Here is a 14,554-nt window from a genome sequence, read left to right on the forward strand (position 1 = left end):
CGCCCCCACAGTTGAAAGGGCGAGCATGTTTTGGGGTGACGGGGATTCGAACCCGCGACCCTCAGATTGCGAGTCGAGCTCCCTAACCACCTGGCCATGCCGGGCCCCAAAAGTAAGAAGTGAAGTTGAACGAGTCTATTGGAAAAGCTTTAGTCACATAAATAGACCTCCACCCAGTGGCTCAGCGGCAGGCTTGAAACTTATAGCCCTAAATCTCGGGGTTCGAACCCTGCAACAGGCACAGCGTAGATAACCGATTTTGCAGCTCTGCGCTCAATAAACAAACGAGTTATAACCACCTTGACTTAGCGGCAGGCTTGAGGCTTATATCTCTAAAACTCGGTATTCGATCCCTACAGTGGGCACAGCGTAGGTAGCACATTTTGCAGCTTTAGGCTCAAAACAAACAAATAAACGCATCAATAAAATTAATTATAAGTATGCACGTGATATCATAAGCCAGTTTATAATAAACAAGAAAACTAGTGCTCAAAATTATCTCGCAGTACGCAACTATAAAAAATGATGGATGAATAAATTAAAAGCTGTATTTATCATCGAATTTCCATACACCGAATAGTAAATATTTTTACTACAGGCAAGAGCATTTCTTGCGTGTTTTTTTCTTTTCTGAATTTTTAAGATGACCTAATGTCGTGTTTGGGAAACCTTTCCCTTACTTAATAATCTAGGCTTCACGTGACATAGATTTCACAAAATTCCACTAGGTGTCATGTCCACCTGTAGTCATTTCGTTCAGAATTGTGGTCTGCATGTCGGTGACAGAGAATAAAATAATGGAGTGCAATGTTACACAGTATTCATGTCCTGATTGTTACTATGCTACGTTACACTGGATTCCTGTCCTGTTTATTACTATGCTATGTTACACAGTATTCCTGTCCTGTTTGTTACTATGCTATGTTACACTGGATTCCTGTCCTGTTTGTTACAAAGCTACGTTAAACTGGATTCCTGTCCTGTTTGTTACTATGCTAAGTTACACAATATTCCTGTCCTGTTTGTTACTATGCTACGTTACACAATGTTCCTGTCCTGTTTGTTACTATGCTACGTTACAAAATGTTCCTGTCCTGTTTGTTACTATGCTACGTTACATAATATTCCTGTCCTGTTTGTTACTATGCTACGTTACATAATATTCCTGTCCTGTTTGTTACTATGCTACGTTACACTGGATTCCTCCCCTATTTTCTCTCTCTCTCTCTCACCAGTTCCTGGAAATTCAATGAGTCTTTTATGCTTTCAATGAAATTCTTCGAAAAGTTTGGAATAATTTATAAATGCTAACTGTATACAAAATTAATTCTAAATATATATATATATTTATATCGGTATAATACCGAGATTCTATAACAAAATCTCTTCATTATGAGAGAGATGTTATGCTTATTGTAAATGTTTAGCAAAGTTTTCTAGATAATTAAACAAACTAATTACAGTTTTATCACAAAACGAATCAATAAACGTCGCTCTTATTACAGCTTTAGTACGTTCCTTCTTTGTTGGTATTTAATCACCATACTGCATTATCTAACGTTTAGACAGCAGCATCTGAACCGTTATTAACGGTTTAGTAAACATGTAATTTCCTCCGAAATTAACAATCTCAAATTAGAATTCGACCATTTTCAGGAAATTGTCTTTATTGAATATCATAGACCCTGAGTTGTTTAAATATTATAAAATACAGCACGCAAAATGAAAGCGTGCTGATTACTCAAAACGTGTAATAGCTGATCTGACTAGCTCTACGTGCCATCAGCGGTAGAAGGAATTCATTATGACTTCTTGTAATCGAAATTATGATATTTTGTTTTTAGGTCTTCAGCTAAAGCCGTCGAAACTTTCACCGCTTAACTTAATCACATGCGAAACAGTGAAGAACTTATAGAACAAATAACTATTATGTTTTTTATGTTTGATTACCCAATAAAAATACGCAGAAGTTATATAAAAAGGCATTATATTATTAATTGACAAGTTAGGACTAAACATTTTCCTTGATACAGATTCAAGTTCTATTAAAGTTAGGACTAAACATTTTCCTTGATACAGATTCAAGTTCTATTAAAGTTAGGACTAAACATTTTTTAATAGAACTTGGATCTGTATCAAGGAAAATGTTTAGTCCTAACTTTAATAGAACTTGAATCTATATCATGGAAAATGTTTAGTCCTAACTTTAATAGAACTTGAATCTATATCATGGAAAATGTTTAGTCCGAACTTTAATAGAACTTGAATCTGTATCAAGGAAAATGTTTAGTCCTAACTTTAATAAAACTTGAATCTGTATCAAGGAAAATGTTTAGTCCTAACTTTAATAGAACTTGAATCTGTATCAAGGAAAATGTTTAGTCCTAGCTTTAATAGAACTTGAACCTGTATCAAGGAAAATGTTTAGTCCTAGCTCTAATAAAACTTGAATCTATATCAAGGAAAATGTTTAGTCCTAACTTTAATAGAACTTGAATCTGTATCAAGGAAAATGTTAAGTCCTAACTTTAATAAAACTTGAATCTGTATCAAGTGTTTATCATGTGTGATGGCAGCATTGGTTGAAAACGTTCCAGAGCCGTTACTGTCTTTAGATCCAAAGTGATCAAATCTTTGTTCTACGGAGGCCCAAGGCGAGGGTCCGGAAGAGGGGGAGAAGGAAGGTAGAAAAGGAAAGAAAGAAAGGGAGAAAGAGAGAGAGAGACACACACACACAAACACTTTGGTAGTGTCTTAGACCTGATAGGAAACAACTGTACACTTCATTACTTCTAACAATAATTGCATCACAGGTCTCGAAGGACTTATCTGTCTGATCTTTTTTTCAATTTGATGTTTTCCTAACTTACTGAAATACATTTCAATGATACAATTCTTACGAAAATTTTGTGTTATGCCAACTTTAGATGTTAGTGGTAGTAGTGGAATGGGGGCGGGGAAAGGAGCATGCGTAGAAACATTCAGATTAGATTTAGAAAAGTAAACTTTGAAAGAAAGAAAAATTGTTCCGGAATTTCTCTGACGGGTCCTGGGTGGATCTTTCCAAGATTTAACTCGTCAGATAATCTTTCTAATCCAAGTGAATATTGATACGGAAAGGCTTAGACCGATTTTGAGTAATACAATAAACGTATTTATGTTTATGAGGGAATATACTACCTAAAGGAGGACTTGAAAAGATACGGAATTAGTCCTAGTCTGTCACGTAATTAGTCCTAGTCAATCACGGAATTAATCCTAGTCTGTCACGTAATTAGTCCTAGTCAATCACTGAATTAATCCTAGTCTGTCACGTAATTAGTCCTAGTCAATCACGGAATTAATCCTAGTCTGTCACGTAATTAGTCCTAGTCAATCACGGAATTAATCCTAGTCTGTCACGTAATTAGTCCTAGTCAATCACGGAATTAATCCTACTCTGTCACGTAATTAGTCCTAGCCAATCACGGAATTAATCCTAGTCTGTCACGTAATTAGTCCTAGTCAATCACGGAATTAATCCTAGTCTGTCACGTAATTAGTCCTAGTCTATCAGCCAGGAATTAATATTTTTCAGTAAATTAATAAAAGCAACAACAACAAAAACTTTGTAACGATGTCTAACGAATTGTTACAGACTCATTAATTCCACTGAAAAATTAATCATGCTTTTTCTTAAGAAACAAACGAGGAGGTTTTTTTTTAATGGAAGGTGAGGGGGTGAATACCCACATAGCGAAGATCCCCTGATTTTTAAAGTGAGGTTTCACTCACGTTATCGTTAGTTCTTTAAATTGGATGGAACCTGAACGGCCATTTTATAATTGACTATCGTATATTGAGTTTAGCACACGACATTGAATATCGTACCTTGAGTCTAGCACACGACATTGAATATCGTATATTGAGTTTAGCACACGACATTGAATATCGTACCTTGAGTCTAGCACACGACATTGAATATCGTATATTGAGTTTAGCATACGACATTGAATATCGTACTTTGAGTCTAGCACACGACATTGAATATCGTACCTTGAGTCTAGCACACAACATTGAATATCGTACCTTGAGTCTAGCATACGACATGGTTTAATTTATACCTCAATGTCTACGAGAAAGCAAGACTTAATGATTCATCTCAACACATATGAAATACACGGTATATCGTAAAAGATACTGAAAGTCCTAACAAGGCCTACTGGTTAGGCCGTTCAACTCGTAATCAGAGGGTTGCGGTTCGAATACTGTTAATGAACATATCCGTCCTTTCATACGTGGGAGCATTATAATATGATTGTCAATCTCACTATTTGTTAGCAAAGAGTAGCCCACGATGGGTGGGGTGAACTAGCTGCCTTCCCCCTAGTCTATCTCTGCTAAATTAGGGATGATTAGTGCAGATAGCCCACTAGTAGCTTTGTGCGAAATTCATCAAACAAATTAGATACTCAAAAAGTTTGGTTTTCTGAGAAGTCAAGATCAAGTCAAATCCATCCCTTTCTGAAATAGCGCATAGGATCCGGTGCTCAACACCGACCTAATTGGCACGAGTGGGTGAGAATGGAGACATATTCCTCCCCTGGATGGGATGCCATTTCATCGCAGGTTAACTCTCGACAAGCAGCTGGTACCCATCATACAGATGGGTAGAATGGAATAATTAGGATAACGTTTCTTGATCAAGGACACAACAGCACGACGCGGACCAGCCATGTATTTTCAACCATTCGACTGAGAGCCCAAAGTACTGTTTACTTAAAGTAAAACGTTTTATTAAATTGTTAAGCACAGAGCTACAGAATGGACTATCTGTTCTACACCCTCCACAGGTGTCGAAAGCCGATTTTTACCGTTATAAGCGCTCAGACTTGCCGCTGAGCCACCGGGAAGTGCAACTTTGTCAAGAAATTTACTAATATAGATGGCTTCTCAACCACTACTGTGTCTGTCTTATGTAGTATCTTAGCCAACCTGAAGATTTGTTTATTTGTTTGTAATTAAGCACAAAGCTACACAATGGGCTATCTGTGCTCTGCCCACCACGAGTATCGAAACCCGGATTCTAGCGTTGTAAGTCCGCAGACATACCGCTGTGCCACTGGGGGGCCCAACCTGAAGAGCACTGGTATTGGGCGAAAGGCCTCTTCGGCAATGATATAGCAAATATGGTGTGGTTTATATATTATTATAAATTATTCTTTAATTTCTCTCAAAAATACTTATTAACAACTAACGTAATTTTAAATTCCATTATTATCGTATTTACTAAATATTGTCAAGGGTTTCGGACGGCGCTAAACTTATAAGCTATACAAATCTTTAAATGTGACAAATTATTTAACAAACAGGCACATACAAACTGCCGTTCAGATTACTATTAACACGCGTCTTTGAAACTTAATACATCTTTCGCGGGGAATGTTCGTCTGCTCAACTCTTTTACATCCTTCTGATACCCCTATTTATCAGTTGTCAGTTTCGTAGTAAATGTATGATGAAACCCAAACCAAGTAATCAAATCCGTAAAATATCAACCTGAAGGCTTCAGTATCAACTGTCATAGGCTCAACTTGATCGATGATAGCGATAGATGACAGTTGCTGAAACCTTTTTTATGGATTTACTACGTGGGGGTTATACCTCCACTTTTACGTAAACCTTTTAGCAAATGAGCTTGTAAACTACATTGAATTTTAAAACATGTCTTTATTTCTCAAAACATTCTATGAATAAAAAAATAGCTTTTCCTGAGTTATATTTAAATATTTTAGTGAAAAACAAAGAATTAGTTCTTCTTTTTTTTTAGATATAGCGACGTGAAATCTCCTTTCTTCACACAGGGTGTTAAACAGAAAAGTGCATCTCTTTTTCTCTTTAGTCTTGAAGTTATAACATAATTCGCTCTGTGCGCTACACAACAAATTACATGTGTTATTTTGTTTTAGCGCTCTGTCCTACGGGGGAAATCGAACTCCAAATTTTAGCGCTGTAAGTCCGAAAACTTACTACTGAACCACCGAGATACATTGAACTACTCCTTCTTAGGTTACGTTATTTACCAGTTTTCCTTTTCTTTCTATATTGCCCCCCCCCCCCCAGTGGCACAGCGGTATGTCTGCGGACTTACAACGCTAGAATCCGGGTTTCGATACCCGTGGTGGGCAGAGCACAGATAGCCCTTGTGCATAATTAAAAACAAACAAACTTTCTATATTATCTCTAGCAATAAGATGTCTTTTTTTAATATATTTCCCTACAAAAATAGCCTCTATTGGTAATATAAGGTACTAAAATGCGGTTACTATAGCAACTCAACTACATGATCACTTTGAAAATTTAAACAGAAAAATGTTATTGTATATCGTTTCATTATTTATATTAAAGTATTACTTTAAATTCTTTTTTCATTATTTCAATCTATATTTCTATTTTTATAGTTCTACGGATCAGAGATTCAGAAGCTGAGTAATATAATTTAATTATTAACTATCACACAGAGATTTTTTTAATGTGTAAAGTGCTAACTGTAGCAAAAATTTTGACATATTTGATAAAAATAAAAAGAAATAACTTTCGTCTTCATGAAAAACAACAACGAAACTTTAGTGTACCAATATGTCGACATATTGTTTTAGCCAGGGTTAAATGCAATACAAAAACTAAGTGTGCCCGGCATGGCCAGGTGTTTAGGGCGCTCGACTCGCAATCTGAGGGTCGCGGGTTCGAATCCCCGTCCCACCAAACATGCCCGCCCTTTCAGTCGTGGGGGCGTTATAATGTGACTGTCAATTCCACTATTCGTTGGTAAAATAGTAGCCCAAGAGTTGGCGGTGGGTGGTTATGACTAGCTGCCTTCCCTCTAGTCTTTCACTACTAAATTATAGACGGCTAACGCAGATAGCCCTCGTGCAGCTTGGCGCGAAATTCAACACAAAACTAAGTACAAATAATATAGAATAAGATATACTTAGAAATGGTATGTGTAAAGATCACATTAAGTATCGCCATACCATATAAGAGTCAAAGGTCGTGACATTAAAACTTTTTAACGGTATATCTTAGATTAGGCTCTATTGCGTAAACGGTGAGTGTAAAATTTTTGGAGCTATATAATATAGAGCAAAACAAAAGCTAGTACATTGGAACAACAGAGTGGCCTAATAAGTAGGTGTACATTTATATATAGTACTCAAGGACAAAGTGCACAGTGGGAAATGTTGAAGGAACCACAGACGCACGTACAGAACTTGATGGACAGACAGACTTGTGTCAGAAAGTTTGCAGAGGTGTGACAGGCAGACTCCAGGATTATGTGTTTCAATTTGAACATCTGCGGGATTAACTTTCCCATAATTCCATGTCACGTGCAAAGTGACTGTATACTTTAATTTTAATTTAATTACTTTAAATACATTATCAACTATATATCTCACTTTTGGGCCACCCTGTACATAGCGTGCATAAAAATAGCTTACATATATAAATCAATTTAGGTGTAGTATAGTGAGCACGAAGTTGTGAAAATACAATACCATGCTAAGACTCGTCAACTGTACAATATGACAATTGTGTCCATAAAAAAAAATAGATCTAGTTATTTTGTAGTTAAGCAAAAATCTACACAATGCCCACTACGAAAGCCGGTTTTTAGCGTTATAAGTTCACAGCCTTACCGCTGAACCTCAGTGGGACCGTAAAATATTTTAAACGGCTTTTCTACTGCTATGTTTCATAAATAAAGGAGTTACGAAGACATATTATATAAGAAAATCAATATATTACATAATAAAATATACTTATTATATTGATTTTTTTCTAAACTAAACCAAGGTACCGTCTGTAACTATAGTTTAAATTGGTCAACCTTTACTTCTACGTAGAAGTAAAGGTTGACCAATTTAAACTATAGTTACAGACAGTACCTTGGTTTAGTTTAGAAAAAAATCAATATAATAAGTATATTTTATTATGTAATAAATTCTTGCTGGGTTTAAAGATCATATAAAATGCATTTTGATCAGTATCAAATTTTATGTTTGCGTGGTTATTGATTTTTGAAATAGGATTATTCGTATGGAAGACATCGTTGTTTTAACAAGGCATTCATCAAGAGTGCTACTTGTACCTAAGTTGTTAATGTTCCTTGACACGTAAGTGTAAAACACGACCTGTTTCCACACTGCAACACGGACATGTTCCTTGACACGTAAGTGTAAAACACGACCTGTTCCTCCACTATAACAGTGAAATGTTTCTTAATGCATATGTGTGAAACACGACTCTTTTTTCCCCCTGTAACACTGATATTTTCCTTGACGCGTATATGTAAAGCATGACCTGTTCCTAATCTGTAACACTGACATGTTCCTTGACGCGGACGTGTAAAACACGAACTGTTTCCACACTGTAACACTAATATTTTCCTTGACGCGTATATGTAAAGCATGACCTGTTCCTCCTCTGTAATACTGACATGTTCTTTGACGCGGATGTATAAAACACGAACTGTTTCCACACTGTAACACTAATATTTTCCTTGACGCATATGTGTAAAGCATGACCTGTTCCTCCACTATAATATTGAAATGTTCCTTGACGCGGACGTGTAAAACACGACCTGTTTTGCCACTACTACACAGACACGTTCCTAGACGCGTATGTGTAAAACACGACCTTTCTTTAAGTCTCCAGGACACAGTTTGACTGATGTAGGGAAAGCAGCTAAAGTAACTTTAATGCAAAGTGGATGCTGTGAGAGGAAGTAAAGAAAAACGGATTTCTTGCTGGATTTGTTGAAAATACCTGTAATCATATGTTTGTCTTTGATACTCATGATACAGCGTAGACAGTTTAGCTGATTTCTGCTGTGAGAAGGTTTAAGATTGAACTTGATACAATTAAGAAAACAATAGAATCTAACTAGGACTGTTAGTCATTATTCCAGACTCCATAGATGTCATCAAGAAGGTGTATGAAGTGAAGTCTTGGAATACCACTGATTTAGAACTGATTGTTCTATCATGTGGAGTAAAAAATGCTTGTTTTGATTTTAAGCGAAAAACTGCACAATGGGCTGTCTCTTTTGTGCCCACCGAGGGTATAAGAACTCGATTTCTAATGGTATAAGCCCTTAGACTTACAGCTGAGCCACAGAAGAAGCAACAACCATCCAGTAACCCATAGCAACCTCTATTGTTTGTCTGATAAATGTTATGTAAGACAAACCTTAATGCTGGCTCAATCCATGAAATATCCTGAAGGTGGCAGCTGCTGTATTTCTCACTGATAAAACTGTCAATACCCTCATCAACTGGAATAAAGGACTGAATAAAGCTGTATTCGATGCTATGACTTGCCTGTTCTTAGCCATATGTTTCTGCAATAAGTTCTCGATTCTCGTTGCATGTAAAGGTGTTAATTATAGAAGGTGATGCGGGATTCTTTCGAAAATTCATTACATTGCCTCAGTTGCTATCTCATTTGTGGAGAGTATGGGTTCCAAAGGCATGTTTGATTTGTTATATTTGGGGATAGCGTAAAGAACATGTACATCAGTGTGGGGGGTCACTGTTTTAATTAGTTGATAAAAAGGGAAGAAACAGTCTAGCCCCCCCCCAGTGGCACAGCGGTATGTCTGCGGACTTACAACGCTAGAATCCGGGTTTCGATACCCGTGGTGGGCAGAGCACAGATAGCCCATTGTGTAGCTTTGTGCTTAATTACAAAAAAAGAAACAATCTAGACATTTTAAGTTCATTTAATAACTTTTTTACTGTAGGATTCGGGCTTAAGTATAGGGCCTTTCTCCTGTGTTTGGCAGCTTTTAGAATTGTTCAGCTGTTGTAGTTGTTTATTTTCTAAAATAATTATTACGCTATGGCGAGGTCTGTAAGATTCCATGTTGAATTGAATTACTGTAATCTGTGTAATTAATTAGTGCATCTGCTGTATGGTGGCATATCATGTGTTTTTACCTGCTTTTAGTTTATATTATTTTTTAGAAAATTTTCATTTATTGAATTTCTATGCAATTGTACCATAAACATGTGATCCAGAAACTCATAGAAGCTGTATTGGTCTAGTTGCTTTCTTTATTTGTTCTCCATAGTAGATAATGTCTATTCTGTCCGAGGGGATATTGCAGTAACACAGCAGCTTAGTTGAAAAGATCTACAACTGTGATATCCTTTGCTGGCCGAATTGACGATGTCTATATGGTATAGACGACCAGTACTGTGAGAGAACAAGGATCATGAAGCGAGTCTGTTGTCCAGACAAAGAAACTGAGTTTACCCTGTGGAATTAGAGAATGTTTTCTTAATTCAGTTCTACCTACAGATCTACAAGTTTGATTCAGATTGGAATATAACATGTTTCTTTCTACAGAAATCTTTGTTGACAAAAGAAGTGAAAGCTGCCGCCGACCTAACCACGATCCAGTAGAAGCGTTGTGCAAGCATTTATGCTGCGTTTTCTTTTTGTTTATTGATAATAAACGCAGTGTTCTTTTGGTAAGGTTGTCCAATCTCATTATATCTCAATAAAAACTCTATCAAGTTTTCAATTACAGATTACTCCAAAAATTTATTGGTAAAATCTGCTGATATTAGCGGATATAACTCTCTAACCTAATACTTAAGGGGAAATCAGTTCGCATGAAACTACAACACATATTTAATAAATAAAATGACCCTGAACCCCAGATGCTCTTACATAGATTTTTTATTAGCTCAATATCACAAACAAAAGTTAACTTTTAGATAATAACTTAAACATTACTTACTCAATTTGCTTAATTTTGCTTAACTTTACTGTATAGACTGTCCTTTTACTGTGTAAAATATTAACGTAAAAAGAAACTTACAGGCTGAAGTGACATATTAAAATATAATTTTCAGAAAGCTTGTGAGATAATAAAACCTTATATTTTAAGGTAGTGTTTCACCTGTAACTTTATTTTTATGTTAATAAACCCACGTTTGAAGTTACATTAATACAATATGTAAGACATGATTTCTTTATTTATCAATGGTGTTTATTTGATAAAAGTAGTAACATACCATTAAAACCACAATTATTTTGTATTACAAAAACAGAGATATTTTGCTAGATGTTTCGGTAACATTTGTACTGGTCATCATCAGGCAGAATGAAAATCAATGAGACAGCAGTTTATCAAAAAAAAACAAGTTGGACAAAACAAAATTTATAAAATAAAGCATGAATGCAACGGTCTACGTAGATAAGACGATAAAATGTCTTTTGAATGAATGCAAACTTGCAGTAAAAAACAAAAACTGTCATGCGTAGCAGAGCATGCCATTAATTATAACAATTGTATCCTAGGAGATGAGACCTAATCAATGTGTTCATTGGGTAATTACACTCGACTGGTTGCAAGAAAGTCACTAAAAAATAAATGAGCACAAATTTCTCTTTAAATAAAGACGATTTAGGACAAAAGCCACTAAATATATTGAGTAAACCAATTAATAATGCTTATAATATATTGTTTTGAAATAATGGAAGTAATCACTTGCATGATATGCTCTAGCATTAGTTTAATTTTTAGAATACAACAGTTCTTAATTTGAGTGACATTTCAGTTGATGAAGGAGTAAAGCCGAAACGTTAACCAAATTAAAAGGCTTTGTAAAACCTTTTGGAGTACACTATCGTTTCATTTATTCATAATCATGTTCACTATGCACCAGTCGCCATTATGCACTTTAAAAATACAAACATATTTAGTAAATATAGATATTTTTTCTTATCCTGGGTATGACTTTAAACTGCATTCAGCAGTAGGACAGTAAACTGTCAGGATAACATTGAGACAAGTACTCTCTAGCTGTTGTAGTCGCTGGGTCGCCCTTAGGCAAAGCATAGTACCCATTAGCCTCCCTCACCAGGGTTACAGCTGGAGGCGCAGGATGGTGGATCATCTCATCTGGCAGATGCCAAGTACAACTGAAACAACAACAGAGAAGACGTGCTCAAGATAGTTAAGTATATCAAGAAATGGCAGTCTACTGCTTGATCTATGATAGTTCACAAATCTATGGAAGGTCATGTTCACCAACGTCCTCTTTGGGTATGGTACATAGAGAGAGAGAGTAGTTTTTTTTTCTTCGAAATACAGGTACTATATAGATATTCGATGGCTTCTTTTTTTTTAAGTATATTTTCTTTTGATTAAAAGCAGTAAGCATGTATGATGTGTTGGCTTGCCTGTCCTTGGCAGAATGGTATTCTATGCAATTATGAAATAAGGATATTAGAAAACCACGAGATAGACCTTTCCATTGAAACTACATTCTGGTAGAGTGCCCTTCGGCTTTTTATTATTACTTATTGATAAACTACAGAAAACTACATAAAAATATACATGTATATTACAGAAAGAGGAAATGGTAGTCTCGTATTTCATAACTTGTTCCACAGAGGAACAAAATTCTTAGCCCATTTTATGTATTTACACTTGTATTAAGCAACCCATTTTATGTATCTAAGCTTGTATTAATCAACCAGTTTTATGTATTTAAACTTGTATTAACCAACCCATTTTGTTTCGATTATTGTAATGTCTTATATTTCATTTTGTATTATATAAAAGTTACTTGAATGTAAAAGTTCGTATTGTACTTCAATGTTTATATGTATAACAAAGTTAATAAGGCAGCTTCTTGTTGTTCCTAACCTAACTACTGACCAGAGGCAAGGTAGCCAGTCAGAAACACCATAACAACCACCGTCCACGCTAAGGACGGTTTCCCTTATAACGCACTCACAGCTTAAATTGTGTAAATATTTTGTAATATCACACGGATTCGAACCCGGATTAACAACTCCAAAACCTACTACAGGAACAACTCACGCCATCAATTTTATAGAAGAATTTTCAATTAATAAGAGGAATGTAAATATCGTTGATTAGAATAAAAGTAGCTTTAAGATCTGGATAGTCAAGCCGTCATTTAAAATCATTTGTCAACATGCAGTACTTGCGTGTTAGTTAAAAATGTATTGGAATTCTATGAATATGAAAAAGATCGTAATTATATTACGTTGCAAAATACTGGTTATTACCTGGTTTACTGAAAACCGTTGTTATTTGCACTGTATTTTGCTACCCAAACAACTTGTGCAGTTGAAAACTAAGATTAATGATTACCCAAGTACAATATTTGAAAAGATGGGCCTATCTAGAAGTAATAAACAAAGTTCTATTCTTGCAGTTTAAAATATTGGAAGAGTAAGTGATGAAACCAAGTGATGTACATTGATCTTACATTCGTCATTTAGACATCATATAACAACTGAAGTGAATGTTTCTTGTTTTTGCTTTTCAGCACAAAACTACACAATAGGATATCTTTATGCTCTGTCCGCTACGGGTATCGAAATCCAATTCTTAGCGTATAAGTCCACACATTTCCCACTGAGTCACGGGGTAGCGCAGTGAATGAAGTAACAAACTTTGCTTTTACCATACATCTACACAAATAATATGTTTTCAATACACTGCTAAAATGATTTTTAAAAATTCGAATTTATTCTAACTATGACAAGAAAAAACAACTCTGATCAAATGGTTTTAATCACCCACCTCTCATTTTTATGTCCTGGCTTCCATGGATCCAATGGCTCTTCACGTGAATGGGGTAGAGCCATGCTTCATGAAACATAGGTGGCAACTGAAACACAATTTAACTGTAAGGCCATTATATCTATGCATAACAATACAAACCATTACAAACAAGAAGGAATCGTTCTGTCCTTCAAGGCTGTCCCTGTACAACCAAAAAAAAAGTAAAAATTTTAAATTCATTCTTTATTTTTCAAGAAACCTTAAGCTCCAATAAGGTTCCAATACCGTGTGTTTTCTACCTGCTTTTATTAATACAGGATTTTTTACATGTTTCCCTTTAATTTGATTCTATGCAGTTTTTGCATAAACACGTGGTCTAGAAAACCATCACAATTGTTTCTTTCCAGTTGCCCTTGTTTCTTTGTTGTTCTCTAACAGATAGCGCCTATTTTACCCGTGGAAATGTTGCTATATTTTCACGCATTGTGGAATAGGTCATCGACAGCAACTTCCTTCATTGGCCAAAATGATGATAACTAGAGGTTATAGACTTTGTGTGTTGTAAGAGAATGACCAGTCACGTGGTCATTCTCATCACTTTTGCATAAAACTAAACTAAAACTTCTTGCTTGTTTTGATTCACAAATAAAGATGAGTTTCACTTTACATCACGTGACCAGTCTGCTTATTTAAGTCTCCGTCGTTTAGATAAATTCAGATTACTTCACTAATTTCCTACATGATCCGATCCTCCTGTAAACAACGAACGTATTTAATATTTGCACGGAACTCAGTTTACCTGAGAATAACACGCCAGCCTACACAACTACTGATTGCAACTCAGTCCATAAGTTAATCAACCAGTTACAAAAATCAAACTGTCTTTTCCAGTATCAAACTTGTGTCCTATTGTCTTCGGGATACAGCACAAGGAAATCTAAGACCTTTTTATCCTATTTG

This window comes from Limulus polyphemus, unplaced genomic scaffold (assembly GCF_000517525.1).
Source record: "Limulus polyphemus unplaced genomic scaffold, Limulus_polyphemus-2.1.2 Scaffold656, whole genome shotgun sequence".
In the NCBI taxonomy this organism is placed as follows: domain Eukaryota; kingdom Metazoa; phylum Arthropoda; class Merostomata; order Xiphosura; family Limulidae; genus Limulus; species Limulus polyphemus.